The sequence below is a fragment of the Passer domesticus genome, chromosome Z, assembly GCF_036417665.1.
Source record: "Passer domesticus isolate bPasDom1 chromosome Z, bPasDom1.hap1, whole genome shotgun sequence".
NCBI lineage: Eukaryota > Metazoa > Chordata > Aves > Passeriformes > Passeridae > Passer > Passer domesticus.
The window spans coordinates 15319994-15346908 of NC_087512.1; the positions used below are offsets into that span (position 1 = coordinate 15319994).

Consider the following 26915-nt stretch of genomic DNA (forward strand, 5'->3'; position numbering starts at 1 on the left):
TTTTTTTCTTTTTTTTTCCCTTCAGATGCTGCCCCAAAAAAATGTGTGTAGAGGAAACTTCAGGCTGAAAATTGCTTTAGTGAAACACAAAACATCCATCTTTATTTCCAAGTTAGGTGTGGGCATGACAGGATTTGCTGTGGATCTGGGACAAGTGCCATGCTGTATTAGCATGACATTGACGCCCTGCTGCGCTTTGTCAGAGCCAACGCCAAAGTCCTGTTTGGTTTTTGGTGTGTAAAGGTCTTGGCTCTCCTTTCTTCATGGACTAAGGTGGTAACTGCAGTAGCCAGGCTAAGCATCTGACAGTACAGCTTCCCTTTGGATCCTAACTGCTGCTTACAAAACTTTGCAAATACAGCTCCTAAGCTGGCAGTCTGCTTGTCTTCAGCTACAGGGAGAGCCCTCATGAAGACTTTCACTCTCCCTGAGGTCTATTGCAAAATTAGAATGTTCCCTTTCTCTTTGGCATCAACTCAGGTTTGTAAACTTTGATAACAAAAGAAATACTGAGTTCATATTCCAAAATACTTGGAATCTGGTTGTTGATTTTTGGGTACATAGGGCTGTTGCTCTCACACAGAATAGTTTTGCCTTAAAAATTCCGTATGATCCCTTTACACATTTTCTTGTTTATTCTGTCAGATGGTTTATTCCTGGAAAACGTAATATGAGCACAATTTCCAAATTGTGCTGAGGGTAATTGTTCTCTCTTGCTGTCAAAGCACTTGGTGGGATGCATAGTGGACATTCTCCATGTTACTGATGTTTTAGCACCATGGATGGGAATATTCACATTACCAGAGACAATGAATGGATGGGGTGATACCTAGAGATGGAGATGTGCTGGTAGCACATGGGTGTGATGTTTAGCTGAGAGTTCTTACTGTTGGGCAAGTAGGAAGGGCTGGTATCTGGGAGAGGCTGCCGCAGGTAAGACTTGCCAGGGGTCACCTACTGACTTTCATCCACTCATCTTGGGCACAGATTGCCCCCCTTGTTCTCCAGCCTATCGCCTCCTCTTCCACATCCCAGCTTCTTTTTGCCTTTGAGGCTGACCATGACTGCACATGTATCAAAAGGTGAGCTCCCATTTAGCAGCCTGTTTCTTCATCTTAATCCAGATGCTGGATTATTTTATCTTTTAATTGTTACTTTCACGAATTTAGGGGTTAAGAAGGACAAAAGGCTGTGCTGGGTTGTAAGGACTGGTTTACCAAGGCTTTGAAGATGGGGCTGTTCCGTAGTGAGGAATAATGTTTTTTCCCTTGTACATCATTAATCACTTTGCATTCCATTTCCACTATGACAGCTCAGATATAATTACTGTTCACCTTGGGCCACTTAAATGAGTACTGTATATTCCTGTGAACCTTTTAACCTTCTAAATTAATCACATGGAGAAAGTTAATGCTATTTATATTTAAATAAAAATTTGCAAACCAGGCAGGAGGGAAGAGTGTTTTTGTGTACAGTGTTACCATTTATGCTCAACTACTTGAGGGAGGCTGGTGGCTTTTTGAGAGATTATAGATATGATCTTCTGCTAAAGACAATGGACTGGAATAAAGAGTATTTTTTTAAAAGGGCACTGTCTACTTGAATATTGTGACAGTCAGTGATGTTAAATGCCTTATGGAGGGCTGTAGCCTCTCTTCTCATTAGTCCTGTTTATTTATTGATACTGTCATGTTTGGAGGGGGTTGGGGGCTGAAAAGAGATGAATACATGTAACAAGTTTCATTCTTTTTGGTTTGCTCCCTATTTACCTCCATGTCCATTTAGCACCTTGCTTGAGATCTGATCTTACACATAGTGTTATAAAATGCCTAAAAGCATTCAATTTTCAAAGAGGTGCGATATGCCTTTCTCTTGCTTTTAATGAAATTTTACAGCCTTCAGTGTTGCCTACACTGATTTTGCAAATGTGAATCCTAAAGGCTGATGCCCCAGAAGAAATGAGAAAACTCATTTTTAAGCACAACTTTAAGCCAGCATCTTGAACATTGAATGCCTGTGGTAAGCTAGGCAAGTCAAGTAACTTCTTAATGCAATCCCATTCACCATCTTTGGCATATGAATTTTTCAGCTATGTAAAATAAAGAGAATAGAAAGAGCATATTTTTCTACATCTTATTCTAAATCTGTGAGAAAACTGATGCACAAATATATGTACTGTGTATTAGTTGCTTTCTCAAGGTGGACACAACTTAGGTCCCGATTCTGTAATACAATTTCTAAGCATGAGCCAGTGTAGAAGTCACTGGTGCAGTGAGAACACATGCATCTCTGTGAAAAGGGCTCTTTTCATGTCTGGGCAGTGTTGAGGGGGAGTAACAAGGTGCATTTTATCATGGAAATGTTGGACAAAATTTTTCAAGTGCAAGGAAGGCATAGGAGTAAAAGTAGTGTATAACACTGAGCCATACTTGTTTAAAAATATAAAAAATTTACTTTCCATGTTAAAATAACCATCAGTTATGTTTGGTTACTGGACTTCATGTAGTTAAATTGTTATCTCAGGAGAGTGTTCTCCCAGTTAATATGATGTTACCCAAACTTTACCAAGTGCAGGAATTTCAGCGTGTTTCACCATTAAGCTGCTTTTAAAAATGAAGACACATCCTGCCCTCTCTTCTTGGTACTTTTTCTTTAAGCAACAGTTAAACCATCTCAATGACACTTAATGCCACTTGTCATTGGGAGATAAATGAACACTAAACTGTTTTGCCCTTTGCAATTTATTTGTTACTTCAGGGTGGTGACAAGTGGCCTTTAATTAAAAGGAGGGGCAATTATGTTTATTGATTGCATTGGAGGATTTAAAAACTCATTTTAATTGTATTACTTAAGATGTTTTCCTATAAAAAATAAACTGATATATTCATTTGTATATTTGTTTTGTTTTGAGTGCAAATACTAAAAGCATTCCAGAGCCTTCTCCTCTTGCAGTGAATGTTGCTGTTTCTCCATGTCATCTATGGCTCATACTGTTGCACCCAAATCTAAATTCTTCAAATCTTGATTACCCAGAACAGAGGTTTGTTTTGTTGCTGTGCTGACCATCAGCATCATTAGCTAATACATTCCCTTTGTGTCTTCAAGTCAAACGCAGCTACAGTGATATTTCTGTGTTTGTGTAACTTGCATGATTTGTAATCATCAAAATATCAAAAGAGCAGCCTTTTCAAAAGTACATATGACTTAATAAATGTGTTTCTGATGTTTGTATCTACTGGAAGAGGCATTTAGAGAAGGGAGGAGAAGGATTTATTGAGAAATAACAAAATGAGTCATCAGAATACTTGTCCTCTTTTTTTTCCGTTGTGTGGCTATTTCCATTATAAACTGGAGTGATCAATGTCTGCCTGAATGGAATTGAGGAGATAGCTCTCAGAAGGTGAAACATTTTGTCATTTTTAACCTTCCATTTCTATGTTTACGCCTGCTAAAGGCTGAAAGAGTTTAGTGGCTCTGAAGAATGTCTAGTTTACTTATGATACCTTTTTCTAAGGGAAAAAAAAAGAAATGGACAATGTTTTCCCTTGTTCCTGAAATTCCTAACATGAATGTGTTTATCCCACACTAGATGGTAAAGATGGACTCCTCCTGAGAATTAAAGTTGCTCTCCATTAAGAAGTGTGTGTACTGCACTTAATGAAGCAGCACTTAGCTTTGCTAACATCACTCTGTAGCAGTACAGAAGTTCTTTTAGCACATGAGTGGATTCTCAGAACTCTTGCTTTGTAAATAATGTCTGTGCCCAGTGAGCCCTAATTGATAATGACTGTTAATGTAATACCTGCTGGCTAGGCCTGCTCTTTACTGAAAGAGCTCTTTGAAACTTATTTATTGATTGCTGCAATCAGTTTAGTTTAAAAAAACAAAGAAAAAAAAAACATCAAAAGACCCCAGACATTAATTTGGTCTCAGTTTTCTGATAATTATTTTTCTTACTTGATTGAGTTAGTGATATTAAAGTCTCAAAATCCTTGTCTGCCTTTTTATTTGTAAAGCATGTTGTGGTTTTGATTATGATCTCAGGAGTGGATATTGAATAAATGTAATTTTCTGTCCAGTTCATGAAAGGCCACCCCAAAATAAAGATATAGAATTTGCCCACTCTCTGTATCATGAGGTTTTTATAAACTAATTATTATTTATTTACCTGTGCAGAAAGTGAGGTTTAGTCACAAGGCTGAGATGGCATTCTCCTTCCTGTCCTCGGGGTTTCTGTTGCTTTATATTTGCACACATTGTACAGACATCAAGTTTTGAACCCTTGCCCCATGGTACAGATTATGGCCAGCTCTGCTGCTGTCTACAAAAGGGATGGGAGTTGTGCCTTCATCTGGTGAAGCTGTGCTTTCATCCTTCCCACCTTTAGTGCTTCCTTACAGATTTTGATTTGATTGCCATTATCAGAGAATGGATAATGCTTGGCATGGTTCATCCAATAGTGACATTCACATCATGTTTTCTCTATCTCCCTTTGTGTACATTTCAGTAGTTAAATTCTTAGTGCTGAATTACTTAATGGTTGCAAAGTGATCAGTTTATGAAGGGATAGCTGTACTTGTTTTGCCTTTATGTATTTTTACTTCAAAAGTGATTTAGTTATAATTTTTTATGATGTGCACTAACTGTTGTAGAAATGCCTAGTGGGAGGTAGGATTTGCTTCAAATGACCTGAAAAATAGTAGTCAATAAAAGAATGCATGAAAAAGAATTAATTGTTGATTTTTAGTAGAGGTTTAATTAATAAATAATTAGTCTTCTCTCTTTATTGCTGTGTGGTTTTTGCTCTCAGCTTTTCACTGCATTTTAGATTAATTTTTAGTATGTATGTCACAGTTTTATACCAACAAGGAAGATAAATACACTAGATAAAATTAGAAAAATAGCTAAAATCTAGCTGTGTATTTTAGTTGGGGTGACTTAAACTTAAGTAGCATGTTGTGGAGAACTGAGTTCTGATTTTGATGTGTCCCTTTAAGGCTTTGTGCTTGGAGACAAATTTATGCCCTTATTCACTCTGTGCATCTCACATGTATTTTGGCTGAGCAGTTGCACCCTGAAGTTTTGTTACAAGTTTATCAAGCCAGTTGGTATAATCTGTTAGTCCTGGATCTGAAATGGACATTGGGTTCATAGTTTACAGCTCAGTGGGTACTTTACAAGTGAATACTCCAACCAGTGGAGAGATGATGCAGTTGTAAATGTTCTAAGGTTCAAGGAGTGCAATAAAATAGTTCAAGATGCAGCCAGACCACTAATAATTAAACATCAATACAGTATAGGTGTCTTGTTCTGACATATTTAGTCATAAAACCAGCAGAACAAATTTACAACACACTTTTATTTTGCCATTACTCTGTACAAATAATAACCATTATTAAGTATTTATTTCCCAGCTGTTATTACAGCCTAACATATTGGTGTATAATATATTTGTACTAATGATAAATGTAGTTAGTTAAAAATCCCCTCCTTTACAGAAAAAATACTTCAAATACAATGGAAAATTTTAAGTGGTTTGTAGCTCTTTTGAACATCCAGCATTATGGTAAACAGAGATTTGAGCTTAGGGATATTGTAGACTGTCAAAAGGCCTGGAGTTTTTGGGTTTTTTGGGAGGGTTTTGGTTGGTTTGTTGGTTGGTTGGCTGGTTTGGTTTGGATATTTAAATTTATTTTCTCAGAATTTTGGATTCTGCGTATTGTTGTCCATTATTCCCAGCATGCCCTCTTATGAACCTCCACAGTTTTGGTCTTTGTTCTGCTGAAAGTGGCTTGACAACTCGTGTGGTTGACAGTATTTAAAACTAGTAGAGATATTTGCCTTTCTTTTCAGGATGTTAAAAAAAATTTTTTTGGCTCTTTCACATGGCAGTTGTCCATCAGTTCACTGGGGTATCCTCCTGACAGCACCATAGGATTTTGTTGGTGCGAAACAGGGCAAGCTGGTACTGTCTTGTGCATCCTGCCATGCCAGCAATACTTCCAACAGGTGCTTTTGCTGAACACCAGCTCCTTTCATCCTTCTATCCTTTCTGCAGCACAGCCTCCTTGGATGACATAATTTGGGGGAACCACAAGGGTGTTTTGGCTAAGGTCAGGATGTGACAAGGCACGGTTGTAGTGTTCCTGGTGTTGTACCAAGGCCCCTTAAAAATGGCCTTGCAGCATCCCTCTGAGATTGGGTGGGTGTCCCCAGCAGGTGGAATGGCTGCCTGGGAGCTCTGGATTGCCACTTTAAGCATACCCAGAACTGGGACCTGCAGAATGGCCACCTCTTTACTATTAGAATGTTTTGTTCTTAAAACATGCTTAAGAATTGTTTCCAACTGTGAAACTTGACCCAAGCCAGGGATCTGCCGAGGACCATGGTGAGATAACCAGGCTTTGTGGGAAAGGGATAATTGTTCTTTCAGGAGCAATGTGCTTGGGAGCATTCCTGTGTTTATTTTGACAGCCAGCCCAAGTGAGGACATCTGACACTAGTCCTTTTGCTCCTCTTCTGACTTTCCATATTGAGGTCATTTTGGTTTCAGCAATTTGGTGATGAAGACCTGGACACTCTTCTAATGTTTTCAAGTAAAAAGCAGCAACCATGGTGAATTCCTGTGAGGGAGGAGGGAATGTCCTGCATGCTAAGGCCAAATTGACCAAGGATTTTTAACAGGAGGAAAGCCTTGGCTTGGTGAAGATCTAATTTCAAAGGACAGAGTAGCGTTTTAGTTTCAATTTCATCATCACGTAAAACTGTTTCTAATGGCTTTCCAACCAAGAGGCGTCACCCAAGGTTTTTCTTTTTCTTATTACATTGTATAATTGGTTTCTGGTAGTATCAAAACACTAGGAAATCTCTTTCAATAACATAATTGATCTCTAAATGTTACAATTTACTCTTAGCAAGGTCTGTTTTCCCAGAACCCCATATTTAACATCAAGACACTTTGAATTGCGTGTATGTGCTTTGGTGCTGTCCTGTGGTTTTGGCAGTCAGTGCAGTATTCAAATCACAATACCTAGTGCGTGCATCACCTCAGCTTTTGATGGTCACCACTCTGTGACTGGGCAGTTGTGTCTAGTAATGCCTGGAGTTAATGGGATTCAGAGGTTTATAAATACAGAGCAGCTTCCTCTAGAGTCTTGTGGAGTTCCACCTTGTATTGAAAAGAACATCAGCCAAACTAAAAACATTAAGGCTTGGCTCTAATGGTCGAGGGTTTCAGAAGGTGAGCTTTCAGGTCTAACTGCATTTATGTATATGCATCAATTACCACTACTACTAGAATATGCATAAGTAGCACCTAAATACAAAAATAAAACCAAACCAAAATCTGTGATATATATTGCTAGGTGCTTCTTAAAACAAGATGGCTGCAGTAAGTGTGAACTGTATTTGGCATGTGTTTGGAGTGGGAAAATGCCTGAAATTGATCCTTTTTTTTCCCAGCATATCTATCAAAATCCCGTGGAATATTATGCAGAACTCTTTCATACTGTGTGTAGGCTGCTTCTATGGAAGCTGAGTGGCTCTTGATGCCTCCTCTGGTACTTGATGCAAATGCCATCTTCCCATGCTGTCAGGGCTGCCAGCACCTGTCCCCCTGTGCAGTCCAGAGAGAGGACAGAGCACTCTGCCTCAGTGCAGGTGGTGCAGCTACTGAATTTTGCTTATAAATAATTTGGATGGTGGAGCAACAATAAAGAAGTCATGTAGTTCTTGTTGGAACTATTTGGTTTGCCACAAGCCTAGTCTCTACAGACAATGGTAGATCTCTGCCTTTCAGTAAAAAAGATTTTGTTGCACAGAAGGTAAATATAGGTTGTAGAAGTTTTTGAGTGTATTCATGCTGTTGATCCATAGTTAATGAGCAATTTATCTTGGCTCTGTTGAACAGCAAATTCATTTGCATTATTCTGTGTTTTCTTTCTAAAGCTGGAAGCTGGCAAGTAATTAGCTTTCAAAGCAGGGGTCTAAATGTAGAGGAATATAAATAAAAGAAACTGACTTGTATGAATATAACATTGAAATACCAGGATTTTTTTGGGGAATAGAATAAGAGAATACACCTGGAAATAATGGTGGCTGATGTTAAACAGGATACTAATTTGTACCTCTGTTGCACGTTTTTCATATGCGTTTGAAATACCTGAAATACATGTTTGAGAAAGAACAAACACATGAGATTCTTCAAGATTTGAACAAGCCAAAAAATTGCAAGTGTTACTCTGGAAAACACTGATAAATCTGTAGACATGAAACCTTTGTCTTCAAAAGCCTAAGAATGTTTGTCTACTATTTGTCAGGCTCTTGAGCTATGTCTAAGCCATATAATGCATACCATTGTGAACTGTTCTCCTTTTTAATACTACAGACCCTTATTTTTTTGCTAAACACTGTTTCATGGAGATCATTAATCCCTGATGTTCTCTGTTTAGAATAAAATATGTATATGATAGATAGAGAACAGCAGGAAAAGACCTTGAAGTAAAAGTGTAAGGGCTCTGTTCATCTTTTATTAAGGAAAGGCAAAGACTTCTCATCACCATCACAACTTTTTGTAAAAGGTGAAAATATTCTTTTCCCATATTGACTTGGCTTATTTAAACTTGACATTCATATAACATTCTTAAGCATTTATACATTTGAACTAGAGAAAATAAGGGAAATTCATTTGAGTTCTTTATTCTTCATTTGAAGGCTGCTGTAGCAAAGCTAGGTAGGTTTCTATGTTTTATATCTCCGTAATAATTTCAGCTGAGTAGGGATCTGGTCACAACATGTTTACTGACTAGTATAAACCTAACTGTTTCAGTTTTCTTCTGCAGTTAAACCCAAATCACTATCTCTTGATGCTTCCAACAACAATAATACTCTTTAAATGAGCACTCTTTGCTCATTTGGTGGTTTGAAGTACCTATTTGATTCTTATAGTACAGCAGACCCTTATGCTCACACCATCAGGGAGGTTTTTGAGGAGACTGGTTCTGCTCACCTGGGTGTTGGTATCTTCTCATAGCAGTACAGTAACTTTTATTGAGTCTTTATATTTATTTAATTGAAGGCAGATTTCTAGTTGTTGCTGCGTTTAAGAGTAGGTAATTGTGATACTGTTTGCAAAACCTATGTTTACTACAAGATATTTCTGCAGCTACAGTTGTGGAAGGTTTGGTGTTCTGGGCTGTTCCCTTGATGCTTTAGGCGAATATAACTTGGGCTTAACAGGAGCAAGCCACCAGATTACTGGATGAAATCCCAAACACATCGTAAACAAGTGGGAAATACACCTCTGAGAGGTTGCTGTCTCTCCATGGTCAGGACCATGGTAAAACAGACCTGATTGTGAAGAGAGGATTTGAACAGCAACAGAGGACCTACACACAATGTTCATACCATTTTTCACCCACAGCTGGGCAGGGCAGTGTGTAAACACTGACTGGTGTTTGCCACTGTTGCCATGCCATGTCATGCTATGCCCTTGCTTGGATAGGAAAGAATCTGATTAGTATGAACTGTCAACTTCCCTCACTGCAATTCTTAGATCTGTGGTTTATTAAACATCCAGATTCCTTAGTAAAAGTGCCAAGTGAACCCAGGTTTTTACTCTACAGTTATTTTACAGAACAAGTACTGCCAAGCTGCTTACCTGTGTGATTCATCATTTTTCCTCAAGGTGATACATAAAGAAGACTTTATTCTGCATCCCTCTTGCTCAGTGTAATACCACAGTGACAGGAGTGCAGCAATGTTTATTGTAATATTCTGAGTGTTTCGCAGCTGCATGTCAGTCATGTGGAATTAGCTTATTAAAGTTGATGAGAAATCTCATCCAAAAAGTGAGTGAAAGAAAAGAATGACCTTTTACACTCCTGGCTGGTTCATCATGTGTGTTACAAAAGGATTTTGCCATAATTCACAATCCTAACATGGCAGAGAGCAGGTATCTGGCTGGTGTTAGCTTTGGCAGTTGGTTTCTTTGTAGCTTAGAGTCTTAATTAAACCTTTGAGAGCCTGAGGGATTACTTAAACATACATGCAATTATCTTAGTGTTCAGGAATTTTATATGTTTATTTTTTAAGACCTTCCTTCATTCCTGTTCTAGGACTGGAATGGAAAAGAACATACTACCAAAAAAGTTTCTAAAATTATAATTACGCATAAAATGCATATTGTTATAAAGAATTTCTCTCTGGGGCTCAGATTAGGAATTATATTCACAATATTTTTCCTGTTGCTATTCCCTGCTGAATTTCTTCATCTGATAATATTACTGTTTAGGAAGTGGTAACATATGCATGTAACAAGTTAATTTTAAAAGCCCAAAAGGGGTAATTTGGTTGTGCTACTGAAACAATTGTAGTCTAATAGTAGTAGTCAAGCATTCTGGTCTGCGGTTGCCAGTTTTAAATTAACACGATTGTTGTAAATTGTGCAAAGGAATTGTGGGAAACAAAACTTTCAGCTTTTCATTAAAAATGCCCCATTTTCTGTCCAGGATCACTCAGCCATCTGTCCAACAAACTGCAATGGTGCTTCCCAGACCATTGTTTCAGCAACCCAGGGCAGTAAGAGGGAGGTGAGGGAACATTCCTGAGTATTTCAGCATCTTTGAATTCTTAAGTGTGCAGGTTTGTGGCTAAGAACTGAGTCCCACTTCTTTGCTGTATAAGAGATGTTTTTCTTTTTTACTTTTAAAAAATAGAATCCAACTCCAGCATACCAGAACTAATGTATTCTCTGTCCTTGTGTGATTTCATTAATGTATCAGAGGACCTGGTAGCATCCATTCTGGAGAATCAGAATGGAAAATACCACACTCTAAAGATTTCAAATAGTGTGTATAGGGAAATAAGTGTCAATTTTAAATGAAGTCCTAATATCTCCAATTTTCAAACTTTATATTTTACATATTCATGTTACCCATGTTGTTGGTATTGGACTGAGATGCAGGCTATTCCCAGGAAGCCCTAGTCCTCTTGTAGATAGTCTATATTTGCCATAGGGTGGAGAGGGGAAAGTAGTTCACACTGCTTGTGGGGGCTTATTTCTTTCTGGAGTGTTTAGCAAAATGGCACTTGAAGATAATTATGTTTTGTTAAATGAGTTCTGAGCTAGGACAACAAAAGAATTTAGTTGGTAAGTGACTGAACCGCTGGTTCAATGTATATATAGCCTTACTAGTTTGTTTTTGCTGTCTAAAAATGAAGGAAGTTGTATGAGTAATGCCAAAATCACTATTCTGCAGTTGAAGTGAGTGGTATTTGGGTTAGTGTCTCTTGCCATTGTAAGGCATTCCTAATTCATAATTCTGCCCTGATCCTTCTGGTGACATTTGTACCACTTGGGTACATCATATGGCCACAACGAGGATGTGTGGAAGTTGGGATTTCCAGGATGCTAGTGCCTACATCTGTCACAAATATGTGAAATGTTCTGGGATTCCTAATCTTTTGTTTTCACTAACCCTACCTTGTTTAGTACCTGCTCTTCTTCTCTTAAAAAAAAAAAAAAGAAAAGAAAAAAAAAGAAAAGAAAATCCATATTAAAAGGTTTCTCTGCAGAAATTTACATCTGCCTAAGTACACATGGCATGGAAACAAATACAGCAGTCATTCTAATAATAAGTACAAATTATTATGAAAGGTAGTCAATTGCCATTTTATTTTTAAAAATGCATATTTATGAACTAATATAGATAGAAGCTGTCTATTTCTCAGTTCAGTTAACCGTAAAGTAACTGATATGTTTTGATTAAGCAGAAGCTGGTGTGATTTTGTTCTTAGTGTGGAGACAGCTACTATCATTCAAAAAACATTAGCTATTTGTGCTTTTCAAGTATAAGCAGTGGTAGTGAAATGCCTTCTGATTGCCTGAATTTACTATTATTTTGGCATCAAATAAAGGAAACAAAGTAATTTTCAGTGAAGTTGTTATATCAGATAGACACTTCAAATTTCCCTTAATGTTCTTTTGTGTGACATGGTAATAAAAAAACTGTTCTTCAGCTGTATGCAATCTTTCACTAAAAATTAGATCAGTGGCTTATGAACTCTTAACTTGATTTTCTTCTTTCTGCATCTTTAAGTTGTTCAAGTCATTTCTATCTGGCAAGAATTTCCTTTTTTTAAACTACTTGAGGGGGTGATTTATTTAAATTTACTTAGGCCTTTAAATATCTTTCATTCAGCTGTCCTTTAACCTCTTGAAGTAAGATTTGGATAAAATTTTAAATAACGTCTTCAAACAAATTATTATTATTATTATACTTTTTTATATAATACTGCAGTGGGTACTACACTAAGGGGGAAGAAAAGAAAATTTTTGCAGACTTTCATTGCATCTCACTTCTGTTAAAGTCAGTTTGAGTTTACAGTTATTTTCAACTTCTTCCCAGCTGTATATTTCAGTGTGACAAGAGAAATTCATTTGGAGTAAGAAGCAGAAGGAGTGTGCTCAGTCAGAGGAATTTGCATATATTCAAATCTGCTGTTTCTGGGTGAGACTTCCAGAAGATAAGAGGGAAGGAGGGAGTGAGTGTGAAAGTGAGGAGTTAAAATGGAAGCCATCACAAAAAAACCGATTTGTGGAGTTCAATCAGAACAGTGAGCAAAGCAGTGTGAGAGTAGAATTAAGATTCTGATTTGTTTTCCAAAACCAAATCTTCAGGAACTTTCTTGATGCAAAAGATCCATATTTTAAAGTCTGTATGATTAGACCTTTAGTGAGTGGATGCATTTGGCTTGATGAATTTGAGGTGAAAATTGTAGGAAGATTCATGACAGATCTGGGCTGGTAGAGCAGAGAATTTTGTATGAGAAATACTGAACATATTTATAATGGAAAAGTAGAGCCCTAGAGTGAAAGATCAGACAACAGCATGAGGGAAAGGAAGAGAGTACTGAGACAGAGAGCAAGAGGAGGAAGATGAAGGATTTAGAGTAGACCCAAAAAAATTAATTTAGTTATTACTTGATATTACTTGAGAGAAATCTTCAGGCTCTTTTAACACCAATCCACTCCTTTCCTCCTTTCTCCAAAAGGAAAGATAGCAGAGGGGAAAGGTAGTAGATGAGTTGTACTGGCTGGTGATCCCAGATCTTGACAGCACTGGGGCAATGGCCCATCTGGAGTAGCTGTGTGGCAGCCCCCTGGTGTATTTTACCTGCACTGTTCAGAGATCTCTCAGTAAGCAAGAGATTGATGTGACCTGTAGTTACCTTCTCTTTCCTGGGCTCTTCTTAGAATGGCTTGAATGTTGACTCATAAAAGAAAAATAAAGTTTGTTCAGTGTTCTCCATAATGCCCCTGAAGCACTTTTTGGATACCTAGAAAAGAAGCTGGGCCTGTGTAGCAGTGACACCACCCATGCTGTCTGAATGATGCTATCCTTGAGTCATCGCCCTGATCTGTGGGCCAGCCTGGAGATGAGCTGTTGATCAGCACAGACTGTGCTGTACAAAACTGTGAGTTTTGTTGCTCTGTTTTGAATCTTCCTTGGTTATTTTGAAAATTTTGCCATAGAGTGTTTTCTGGCTCATGGTGAATAAGAAATCCAAATTTTGGTACATGGCATCCAGCCACCTCACCGGCTTTTCTTGTCCTCTGTCTTGCCCTGCCTGTGCAGTCATCCTTGTCCCTTTGAACTAAGTGTAAATAGTGAATATTTTATTACTCTGTTAATTTCTCTACACATGTTTAGTTCCACCCTCTTCTCAGGCTTTGTTACACTCTTAATTCTTCTCACTTAATTTTTGTAATGCACAGGGAGTGTCATTTGGGCTCTTTCTTGTTCTGTCAGAGCTGAATTCATCTGTGCTCATTCAGGTGTGTCCTTATTCACACATTCCTATTGACAAGTGTAGTTCTCAGAGATGTGATAGGACTCACCATGTCCTAAAAACCTAAAAGATTCTTAGGAGTCATTCATCAAGAGTATGAACTCCCTTTGAAGGATGGGGCTGAGGGTCATGCATGTATTCTACCTGCCAGTCTTGATACTTGCTGTAATCATAGTGGCAGCTGTGGCATTCTGAAAGAGTGGGTCTGTGGTATGCTTATGAGAAAAAGATGTATTGTTAGCTTGAAACTGGCTTTCCTATGTAAATTATTTAAGTAAATCAATTAATTGTTGGGGTGATTTGTCCTGATGGAGCTCACTTCAGCTGTGGTTACAGGAATGGATTGCTACTGGTAGGAAGTGCTCTCACAGGATAAATCTCTTCCTACTTCAGTACTCTGTGCACTAGCTTTCACAGGTAAATGAGTATAGCTGATTCTGTCTGCTGGGCTCTCTAGCATGCTGATACTCAGAACCAAAAAATTCATGGCACGGAAACTGCATCTTGCTTTGGTATTTGGGTGTGATTTTATGTGATAATTTGTATTAAAAATTCATGAGTTTGAATTATTATTAAAAATTCATAGGTGGTAAGAAGCACTTTCAGTTTCTCACACTGCTACTGCAACTGAAATTGCTGGAAACAGTTGCTTTCTTTTTTAGGTCTTTGAATAATCAGCTACCAAAGTAAGCTATATTTCATAAAAAACTTAAATCATTGATTGATCTAAAGTTCCAAGTGAAAAAATTACTGAAATGTTCTGATATAAGCATGTGGTCTGAGGGCTCAGTGCTACTTTAGAAGGAAACAAAGCACTCTAAAAATTGCACAAAACCATATCTACACTTTTTGTTTCAGATCTGTGATCAAATTCTGAAATTCTACTTTTATCTTTATAACCATTATTGTGAGTTTTTAGTCTGACAATAATCCATTCTATAATTCATGCTGCCCTGGTAATCTTAACTGCTGTCCACTGTTCTGATTCATTACTTTTGGCAAGGCAAGGTAGCATGCACCAGGGTTATGAGGAACAAGTTGAATTGAAAGTTGTTTGAAATATGATGCTTTTTTCTCTCTCTCTCTCTCATTTTTTATTTTTTTTTTAACCCCAGCGTTTTTTTTCAGTAAAAGGTTTTTGTTTATCTGTATAGGTCACTTTTTTCATACTGAGTTTGGTGCATTATTTTTCTTAAATCATGTTCAGGCTTTATTTCCGGAAAGTTGACTTAATTTTTCTTTGTGCCCAATACAGAACTGCTTGCAGAAATAGATGCTTGTAAATAATCTTTTCAAATACTTACATTGTAACAAACTAAACTCTTGATTCCTTCATCTAGGTTCTTAAACACTGACAAGGTAAATTAGAGCTTCATGAATTTAATTATTCAGTAATGGAAAATGAGTATTGAAGTTTATAATAATGGGCGAAGGGGTGAATTGAACTCTGCATTGAACTTACCATTAAATGAAAGAAAAAGGAAGCATAATTTGCATCTGTATAAATGCACATGCTTTGTGGCAAACAGTAGTTGTTATGCCCAGAAGCATTCTTTTTAACATCTGTTCAGTTACTATCAGCATTAGTTAGTCCAGTTTGATGAAATTTCTGAAATAACCTGAGATTAGGCAGAACTAGAATACCCACATCTCTTTGTTTAGGTTCTTTTTAAAAAAATTTGGGAGTCCTTGATAACTTGCAAGTCACTTCTATACTGAGGCAATTAAATTTACAAACACATTAATAAACATACCTTAGAAATGCAAGAAAACTGCAAATCCCTTTGTTTTTAATGACATCATTTACCATCAAGGTATAATTATGTCATAAGGAAGCTATTAGAGATTATCTGATTAGGCATATAGGAATCTCTTCAGTGAAGCTTTTATGATGTCTGCATACTGAAATGGGAAGAGGAAGCCCTCTCCACTTCTTTTAATTGAAAGTGTTAAGTGAGTTTACTTGATTGTCTTTTGCAATTATTCAGTATTTCTGTTGTGGACTGTATAAACAAATATGACAGAGTTGGCAATAAATAACTATATGAAATAAGTATAGGTATGTAAATACATAAGTAAATTTATATTCCTAATTCAGTCTAATATTGGCTACAGGCTGGAAGCTGAGTCCTGCCATCAGTGGTGCTCCTGCCAACTCCTGAAAATAGGCCTCTTTGAATTCCTGAGTCTGATTTAAGATTGTTGATTTAATATTTTTAGAAGGAAAAACAAGCCTAAATCAATGGAGAAGTACTTGGCTGGAGATTTGAATTGCACAAGATATGTGTTCTCACTTGAGACCTCAGGTAAAACAGACTCTGGAGGAATTCTCCATCCCATTCCTATGTAAATTCTGACCCCATCCCCAAAAAGAATTCCTGCTAATGATACTTTCTGTTCTTTAGTTAGCCACAGGTAAAGAAACCTTAGTTTTTTGATACTGATGGTCTTTTAGTTGAACTCAGTTTTTCCTTGGCTGGATAACACATTGTCTTTTTCTTTTCCTGAGGTGCATCAAAAAGACTTCAACCTAAAGAGGCAGTGTGGATGCAAATGTACATGAAAATCAGAAGCAGAATTTAAGAGAAAGTAAATGATGGCTATGACAAGAACTTGCAACATGAAACAGAAACTTGTATTTCATGCAAAAATCATTGAATTTAAATATATACATTGATGCAAGCCCAGGCAATCTTAGGAAAGATAAATGAAAGGGTATGAATTAAATGCTCAGATTTCCCAAGTGCCTTATTGTGATTGAATTCTATGGAGGAATTCTGGAGCTATATTCCTTCTTCTATTGATCTAATAAAAGAATCAAATAAGAGAATATTTAAAATATAATGGAAGAAAAATACAAAATCTACTCTAAAGTGTCCTTGTTGTATAGGCTTCAAAATTTGAGGCATAGAATATCTCTTCTAGGTCTCTCTTTACGTGGGTGTTACAGGTCAGTAATGCCATGTATAAACTTCATTGAGTTCAGGAACTGGGTTGGAGATCTCCCTAGAAGAAATGTTGGCCTCTGAAATAAAATATTGAGTGTCTTGCTTGAGACCTTTAAAAGATTTTTTCCCCTGATCTATTACCTTCTTTGTTGTAGGGTTACTCTTCAGATTTAGATTTTAGAAAGTAGAAGTTTTGAAAGCTTGAAGAAAGAGAAGACTAAAACCAACAAAAAATGTTTCTTCTTCAGCAATTTTTAGACTTTGGAAAACAGCTATTAAAAGCCATAGCATATATGGCTTCTGTGGCTTCATTAAGCAGACAGCTCTCTAACACTAAGAGTATTTGTTTTCCAAAATTGTGGAGGATTACCACAATAGAAATATATTTCAAATATGAAAATATATAAAGTACATATGTAGCTTGCAACAGAGGGCAATAGAAAAGCCACAACTAAGATGTAAAACTTAGTGACTCTTTTTGCCTGTTATATGATATCTCAGTGGTGATTGTTGATTAACAAAATTAAGACCAGTATTTTATAATAACAAAATATTTATTTTGAACATGATTAGTACATTCACTCATATTCCAGCAGTATTTGAGGCCCCAAGTATCTCAGCACATTGCAGGAACATCTGGAGAGGCCTGGATGCCTAACTCAGCCTCTGGCTGAGCATCGAGAGTCGGTGGATGGTGCTGCGTTTTAGCCCTTCAGCCCGACATGGCTGTGCACTTTCCAGCCACACTTTTCACTCCTGGCTGACTTCAACACCTTTCTTCTTGGCAAACTTCTGTACACCCCTTTCTTTAATACCTTCACAGGGACTTCTTCTTGATAGCAGCAGTCGTGCAGACCTTGGAGCTGTATGGTCAGTGGTGTAGGGTTTAGGCATTGCTCTGCGTAGCCATGTCCAGATTACCCTGACTGCAGAAGCTCTGAGGAAGCGCAGTTCAGGACTGAAAAGCTGAGAACATACTTCAGAAGTGGAAAGATCAGCCCATTATGCTACATAATTTTGAGTGAAACTCAAAATAGTCAGTAACTAATGAAGAGTTACATTTCTTATGTCAGTGAAATCTGAACCCTGTTAAGTTGAAATGGCAAATGTTAGCCCTTTTGAGGAAAAAGAGGTGATAGTGAGGCAGGAAACTGAGTAGCTGTTCGGGGATATGACAATAAAGTGGGCTTTTTGTATTTGCTGCTGTTGAAGAAAGTGACTGCTCAAAGGTTACACTTTGTTTGAATGTGACCAATTTGTAGAACTTACAAAGCCAGTCATTTAAACATTAGAAGAGCTTAGGGTAGCAGCTACAAGATTGAATGGCCAAACTAAACTCAAATATAGCAGTGATGGAGATAAGGTAAATTTGCTGCTGTCCCCTAAATCTCTCTCCTTTGTTCTCAAGAATGATGTGCTAAGGTTGCCCCATTTCAAAAAGTAGAGGGGAAATAGGAGCCATGGAGATTTCATCTTTGCCTGAGGCACCAGTAAGCCTAAAATACCATTTGTATCTCTGAATTATAAACCCTGTAGTTCAAAGCATAAAATGTTTACCCACTGTGCTGGTTAGTCATGACCTTTTTTGATCCAATGAATACTGTTTGTATGTTTCTGTATTAACAGTTTTCCAAGTCATTCTATATGCTATGTCTTTCTTAGTGCAGTGATAATTTCAGCAACATACATTTGTTGGGTGATTTTCTGATTATCCTGTATTTGCTTTTCAAAAATTCTGTATTTTTTCTTTTCCCTTTTTACAGTCTTAGTTCCGTGAACCACAGTTTTTATTCCTGCTTTAGTTAGCATTAATAGATATGTTTTGCCATATCAACTGACATTTTATGTGCCTATTGAGAAATGGTTAATCAAAAAGGAGATTAATTGAATTGCATTAATTGCATTAGGTGATCTGGGTGTGAAGAAGGGGGTTGGACCAGATAATGTCTAATAGTGTTGCACTGCCTGATTTTCTCCATTTCTATTACACAGATCACCAGTTACTTGTGCCCAGTAATTTGTTTACTTGAAAAGCAAGTTAAAGTGATGGAGATTTTTTAAAAGTAATATTATTTATCTTCTAGTAAATTCCAATTTTCATTTTGTTTCAGCCTTGTGACAGATTTTTTGTTCCTTATTTCTGTTTTTGATTCCTCAGTATCTCTTTTGTTTCATTAAAGAGAAATCTAGTGCTTATTGTTTCTGCCACATATGGGTTATGACCAAGTACAGTAATCCATTATATATTTTTCTTAATTAACTGGCTATTACCTTGATTATAAAAAGGTGCTGCAGACTTCAAACAATATTTTTATGTCCATGCTCTTTTGAAGTTAGTTAGTCTCTTAAGTGTGGACATAAGAAGTGTCTACAATAATCCAGTAATGGATCTTTTTTCTAATCTATTCTTTGTCATTCTCCTGTTAATTTATCAACAGACTTTTCCTTTTAAGTTACTGATATGTCAGCAACAGTTTCAGTTAATAGAGTTCTGTATTTCCAGCAGCCCAGATCTCAAAATACTTTCTATAAACATTCACTAAACTAATCTTCATAACATTCCTCCAGCACAAGAAGAAGCTGTAGCTGGGAATATGACATATTTCACTTAAGGAAGGCAGTCTGAATTTCTGGATGCCACAAGAGCTATGTTGTTTGTCAAGTGAAATTGCTCGTATTTCTGTTTGCATCCTTTACAATACTGGTGGTTTCTTTTAAAAGGCCAAAGAGGTGTATTAATTCCTATATTTGGCCTTGCACCACAGGGTAGACCTCCTGAGCTATTCTGTCCACATATACCCTTGTAACCATAATACAGTGGAAAATATAAATTCATCTTTTATCCTACCATGAGTGCCAAAAAATAATCAGTTGTTACTCAGCTTGGTGCTGCTAAGAAAATGTTCCGGTAATTGTTATGTCAAAGAGGCAAAGACTGCCAAGTCTGTAAGGGCAGAAATGTGGTTCAGTGAAGTATTTAAAGCATGAAGGGCAAGATTTATTGTTAGACTCCTAAAGATATGAATAGATTGAGAGGGGGGGAAAAATACTCTGATTTGGAACTAGAATGTGATCACTTGTCCAGACAAGTGAGACAAGTGTAAAGGTTAAACAGATTCAAAGCTTTTGGTACCTGAATAGAAGAAAAAGGGAATGATAATGGAAGGTTCTGATGTGTTTTCTTAGTGTTTCCTTGAAAGGAGTTTTCCTCTCCTGTGCAGAGGAGAAAGATGAGAGAATTTAAGGGGTGAGTTCACAGTTGCAGAACATTATTTCAGCTGAGAATGTGAAACCCCATTACAAGTTTGAAGGTGAGAAGTTTGAACCTAAGAAAAAAACACAGAATCACAGGATATTTCAAGTTTTAAGGGGCCTATATGGATTATCAAGTCCAACTCTGCCCTTCTCAGGACCATTTGGAACTAAACCATATGACCAAGAACATTGTCCAGATAATCCTTGGACCCCTGACATATTTGGTGCCATGACCAGGGGAGCCTGTTGGAGTGACCAGCTATGCTCTTAGTAAAGAACCTTTTCCCAGTGTCAAATCTGAACTTCCCCAGTGCAGCCTGACTCCACTTCCTTGTGTCCTGGCACTGGTCACCAGGGACAGATCAGCACTTCCCCTTCTCTGCCTGCCAGGAGGAAAGTCTCTCTTGCTGCCAGGTGCCCCCTCAGCCTTCTCTCCTCCAAGATGAGCAAGCCAAGTCACCTCAAATGGTCCTCATAAGTCTTGCCCTGAAGGGGTTTCACTGTCCAGGTCACCCTTCTCTGGACACACTTAAACAATTTGATGTCATTCTTACACTGTAGCACCAAAATTGCCCCCAGCACTCAGGATGAGGCTGCTCCAGCTCAGAGCAGAGGCTGCCAGGGCACTCACTGCTGGCTCATGTTCAGCTTGCCATAAAATGGTTGGAATGACTCAAAAGTGCATGTGAAAAGTCAGTTTTTCCTTTTGTTTGAGATAAATACTTTCAAAAGGTTTAGGAAAAAGTAGTTCAGGACTCTCAGCAAGTGTCACGCATCATAATTGATGCAATCTAGGGAAATTAAGTGCTTTTCAGATAAAATTAGAATACATCTCGGACAAATTGTTTTGTTTTCCTCTGAGTTAAGATGTAGGGTAGTGGTTTAACTGGAAATGGAAAGAAATTAAATACAAGAGAAATAGAATATAGAGATACTTAGGATTCCTTAGATCAAATCTGAGAATCACAAATGCTCTGGAAATAGGTGCCAGATTTCACAGGTGCCAGGAGTCCTCTGACACATCTGCAGGTAGTCCAGCTTATGGAGAAGCAGGAACTCCTGGACAATCTTGTAGGACTTGTGAATCCATATCATGTGTCTGCTTGGAAATAGTCCAATCCTTTTCAATGTTCCATGCAATCGTAGGGGTTTTTTTGCAATCTTTCTTACAAAGCATGTAATTTATACCCTCCTCTCTTTTTGTCTGCTGCCTGCAACTTTTCAGTTAGATATGTAAATACAGAGAATTGTGGAATCATGGAATTACTGAGGTTAGAAAGGATGCCTGAGTATCATTTAGTCCAACCCATGTCCTCAGAGCAAGATTTCATTAATGCGGTTGTGCTTTGAGTCCATTGGACTTTTGAGTACCCCTGGACTCCACAACCTCTAAACAATCTCTTCCTCTGTTTTGTCCCCTCGTCAGTGAAAAAGGTCATTAATGGAGATTTAAGTAGCAGTTACTCTTGGGGTGCTTCTTTAGTGGCTGTGCCTCAGCTGGACTTTTTGCCATTGACTGAAATCCCTTGAGAGGGACATTTCAGCCAAGTTTCAGTACATTACACTAGCTTGTACTTCAGCATTAAGATTTTACATGGGAGAGATTCAAAAGCCTTTCCAGCTTTTTTTCAGCACTGGACCTTTCGTTAGATGCTTTATTGAAGACCAAAAGAAGTTTTGGCACATTTGAGTCCATTTCATGTTGTCCAGATTATTATTTTCTGCTAGGTTAGCTTAGGACATAATGAGAAGATAATAATGGGCAAAGATCCTCACATCCCAATCAAGGCACTGATGCATCTGGGACTGTTTCTTATTTTGTGAAACAAACTAGTTTGGATGGGCCCTGTCAAGTCAGTGCTGTAATCCTTTTGTTTGCCTTGTAGATTACAGTAATCAAGTGTGCTTCTGGCAAAATATGTATCTCTGAAAAAAAAAGAGCTTCACCTGTATCATTTATTCACTTGGATCTGTTACCCTTTTGCGAAGCTGCAGTTTTTCCAAGAATCATTTTAAAGTGAGACTGCTAATCATTTTAGCATCTAGCTTATTACCTTATGTACAGTAATGCCTGTTTTTCACACACAGTGAATTGTCAGAGCCAAGTGCAAATATAGCTGATTTTGCACTTGTATGGCTGTTCTAAGCTGTTGCTGCCGGCATTTTTTGTGCTATCACCCCTTGCTGCTGCCACAGATAGAGTGACGTACTTCACCTGCAAGAAAGAAGTAGCAAAATCTTTATTGAGGTAAAACAGCCATTTAACAAAGTTTGGTGGTAAATGCGTCAGCAGTTTAACAATATTTGATGGCAAGGTATACTTGATTTTTTAAGGCACAGAGGATGGGGTCAGACAAAACTGTCCAGGAGACTATCCTGTTGAGTCACCAGTTTCAAAGGACTCCCCTGTGTTCTGAATTTTCTGATGGGAGTTTGGTTGTGGCTGGACGCAGATTTAGTCCCAGACTTGGTCAACACTTTGTGGCTAAAGGATTGTAATTGCACAATCAATATTTTATGTCACTTAGGTAAAATTTCAAAGTTTAACATGTTACTAATCACTTACTGAGAATCTTCTGAGGCAAGGAGTCTCTCTGGCCCAAGAATTAGTGGAGAGAGGTGTCCATGCTGAAGAAGAGCTCCTGGTACTCAGCCCCTTCTGCGCAGGAGAGCTGAACGAGCCTCAGGCTGTCCAGTGTTTATGGAGTAAGATGATTGACTTATGGTCATATTTGCACAGCAGCCGTATTTCGTTTGGCGCATGCTCAACTAGCCCTCAGCTGTTGAACAAGATTCACAGGCCTTAGGTGCCAAGTGAGATTTATGGCCCTTAACTATTGTGTTGGTATCTGTGAGCCAGATGTAGCCGTCACAGCCACCCGGGTGGCTGTTTCACAAGCAGAAAGCGGTAGGGGTTGGAGCACATCGCCACAGCTGCCAAGAGTGAAACAAAATGTTCTGAGTACAATCAGGTAATCAGAAGTTAGGACATTTCCTTTTGTTGCCCATAAAGTAGCTGAGAGATCTTTTCTGCTGCTGAGCAGGATTTCAAAATATTTTGGAAGGACTACTGGAATAATTTTTTCTGTCCTATTGTAATGGGATTCTGACTTTGTCATATAAAGGTCATTTCCCCTTGTTAGTGCCATAGCGAGTGTTTTGAAAAAGGAATTTGTCAGTAGTCCTTAGTAGCTCACTTCAGTCAATAGCTGGTTTAGACTTTATAACTTTGTTCCACACTAAGCTGTCCTTTTATTTTTGGAAATTAATGTTGTGGCTCACTGCTCAGTTATTCTGTCTGAAATTCATAGTTCTTTCAAAATCAGAAATTAAATTAACACAAGACTCCTTGTGGAATTACATATGAATGGGGGACACAATCAGTTATAGTCTCAGCCTGCTGAAATGTGAGCAGGCGCTTTCTAAAAAGTGTGGTAATAAAATTTTGCTGAGCATATTATGGGGTAGATAATGTAAAGACTTACAATGTAGGGTCTCGTTTAATCTACTTGTTTTATTATGTGAAACAGGAGGGAACTGTGCTTACAGATTTTAACTTGGATAACCACATACAGGATGATTTTTTTTATAGTAGTACTACATATTAGTCATGCTTTTGCATGGAAATGGCTCTTTATTTCAAAAGTCTGTTAACTTTTCTCTATATTGAAGGATTTTCTCATCTGGCAGTTGGGGAGGGTATTGCTTTGGATTTTTTAGTATAAATTCAGAGGTGGCAGCCTTTTACACATTGCACTATAGAAGGGTTCCAGAGAAGTATTGATGAAGCTTTCACTCACAAGCATATTTTGCTTGCCATTGTTTAGTGATCTGTTTGTACATTAAAATTATACACATAACATATAGAAAATTATTGTGGTACAAAAAGATTCTTGCTGCTCTTTTTTCAGCTAGTGCTAACTCAGTAAAGGAAAATTCTTTGTTAAAATGTCACTTATTTCTTGTTCAGGGTAGGGTAGTGTGACCCTAGGCATTCAGTTTGCATGTACACAGTAGTTCTTTAAATGTTATTTGAGGGGTTTTGCAGTCTGATTTTTCCCCCGCTGTGTCTTGATACTGTGAAATCTGGTCATCTTTTTGTAGTCCCACCCACTAGAAACCAGATTATTGTGAATTATTCAAATAATGTGAGCACCGTATCTGACTTTTTTAAATGCTTTCAAAAGCTGACTTGAATTCTTGGGAAGAAGTAACTTTCCATGTTAAATTTATGTTATTTTCCTTTAACATAGAAATGCTACTAGTTAAAAATTCTTTTGGATGCTGCTGCTGTGCCAAAATATCATGGCAGCGAAAATGTGCTTAGGAATTCAGAAGATAACATACCAACATGCTACTTTTTTTTTATCAGCATGCCATCTTCCTAAGACTTAGACATGTTCCTTTATAGAGGAAAATGAAATGTTATTTTCTTAATTTCACTAGTTTATAAGTTATTGTCTGAAGTAGTAGTAGTAGTTGTTGTTTTTGTTGTTGTTGTTGTTGTTGTAGTGGTAGTGAGATACTACTCATCCTCTTGGTGGTCCAGAGATTACTTCCAGGGCAGCTGATTTTCACCAGGAATGTGCATTAAGAATGAGTTGATCAGTCACCTTGACCTCTCTTAGCCTTTAAGTGTGTGTTTATTTTAATGTCAAGGTTAGCAGGGGGTGCTGTGGCTGGCAGGCCTCAGCGGCACGGGGCGCGGGCCCGGCTGCAGTTTGAGTGAGAAGCCCAGGTGCTGCGCTCGGGCCGCCACGCCGGCTGCCCTGCTGGTGGCCTTCCCTGAGGGACAGCACGACCAGGACACCAGTCTGGATTTTGTCATGTTGCCCACCCACCGCAGGTGACCTTTGCTGTTCCAGAACTCATCTCTTTTCTGTTTCTCCTGTTTTCATGAAGGTGCTGGGATGGCTGGAGAAGGTCGTGATCTGCAGTCGAGCTGAGGGAGGCGTGAAGCATTGTCCATCCCCTGCTGACATTTGAGGTAGTGTGATAATTTTTATCTTACTTGCAAGTGACTTTATTACCAGTGTTGGCTAAGCAGATTGATCAGTAGTATCCCGTAACACCCTAAAATAATCCACACAGGTCCTAGGATTTATTCCTGTAGGAGGTGATAATTATAATATGCATTATACAAAATTCTGATTGGGATCTAATTGTCATATTTTAATACCCAAAACAATGGAGATATATGAATTAAGGCTGTCAGATTCAGTCCTGATTAAATTGATAACTTCAAGCCCTTCTGTCAATCTCTAGTACCCAGCATTTGAGACAGAGGGCTGGGTGACTCTTAAAAGTGGTTAAAAGCCATTTTTCCTTGCCAGAGAAAAATTATTATACTGCATTTTAATGAGCCATTTCCCACATAGAGTGTTATTTAGGATATTAACTGGCTGACTTTAAATGCACACTATTGAAACAATTAGAGAAAAAAAAAATCTGTATTTTATGAGTGAGAGAGAATGTAAAAATGCCTATCAGAGTACTGTAGATAACAGATCATAGTTTAAATGACACAAGTGTAATTGAATTTGAACATATGTTTTGGTTTTAATTCATGTCTAATTCATTGGTTCTTTCCTGTATTACTGAAAGCCTAATCAGAATGCAGTGGGGTAAATTTGAATTGAACATCACAGAAATATCTATTATATAAGGTATTCAGACCTGTGGTTGCTCACGGCGTGAAGCTGAAAAGCTGTTAGCTGGTGTTAAATTGCTGCATGAGACTTTGCAGCTGCTATCTGTGTACCGTAGCAGTTTTATGAGACTTGAACTGGCCATTCCTGTCTAAGTGTACATAGTTGTGCTGTCATTAAATAGAAGAGAAATTGTAGATACTTCTAGCTTTGGTTTCTGTAACAACAGGTAAAACTTGCTATCCTATGTCTGGTTTCTGAAACCAGATGGTAGAACTCTAGATTCCTTCATTGCACCATGGATCTCTGCTTGGGATATTTGTCTATATGTATTTCACCAAGAAAATGAGGTCAGAATAGTGAAAAGTTACTTGTAAAAATGCTTGTAAAGTATTCATAAATTAGTCATTACTGATGTTCTTAACCAGAGCCTTCTTTGTTGTGGTTACCATGCCTTTTCATACAGAGTTCAGCGCACCTGGAAAACAGTGACTTCTGTTATTTTGTAGCTGAAACATGTCCAAACAACCGTACAGAAAACTGCTTCTGGGCTCTGTTTTCTTGGCTTCCTGTGCCCAGGGAGTGATTTGATCCATAGCTGAACTGTCCATTCCTGATTCCTCTGCGAGCAGCTTAGAACTGGAAGGACACAGTTTGGACACAGGGTCTGGCATTGCTTTTGAGCTCCACCACAAACTTACTCAGATTCTGTCACCCTCTGTAACCTTCAGTTTCCTGTTTGTAAATGAAGGCTAATACTTACAAACCTTCAGAAGGGACCAAAAGATCCCAACCCTTAGGAAATACTATTTGCACAGTGCTTGTCATATTTGATGTGATGTTGACATGGTGTTACCAGGGGATAATTTAAACCTTTGCATTTATGTGTGACTGGTTTTTATTCTTTCAAGTATATGAATCTATTCACCGGCTAATAAGTGTGATTACTGAAGAAAAACTTGTATGCAACAAATGAACTAAAAATAAGGGCAGATGTATGCATCAGGGCAGTTCAAAACTATATCTGCTGTGATATTCAGTAGTTTTAATAATGTCAGGAAAAATATATGCTATGAGGAAGTGATTTATTGAATATTGTTGTACAGTTTGTGTTGAACCTGAGAGCAGTCAGTCTCATCACACTTATGTGAACATGGCTGCTGTCACAAGATTGGTGTGATTGGTGTCATACATATTTTAGCAGATGGTATGT

At 37.9% G+C, this 26915-nt stretch overlaps 1 protein-coding gene across 3 annotated transcripts in view; it reads left to right on the forward strand.

Annotated features, from left to right (window-relative positions):
* GHR (growth hormone receptor) overlaps window positions 1–26915 on the forward strand; it is a 118228-nt gene that overhangs the window by 16134 nt on the left and 75179 nt on the right. Inside the window, exons 1-2 of one of the 3 annotated variants that reach the window (XM_064403183.1) lie at window positions 24775–24792; window positions 24957–25041. The gene's annotated coding sequence lies outside the window, so the exon portion shown is untranslated. Of the gene's footprint in view, window positions 1–24774; window positions 24793–24847; window positions 24867–24956; window positions 25042–26915 lie in introns of those variants that run through there. The other 2 variants (XM_064403182.1, XM_064403181.1) reach the window with 2 other exon arrangements.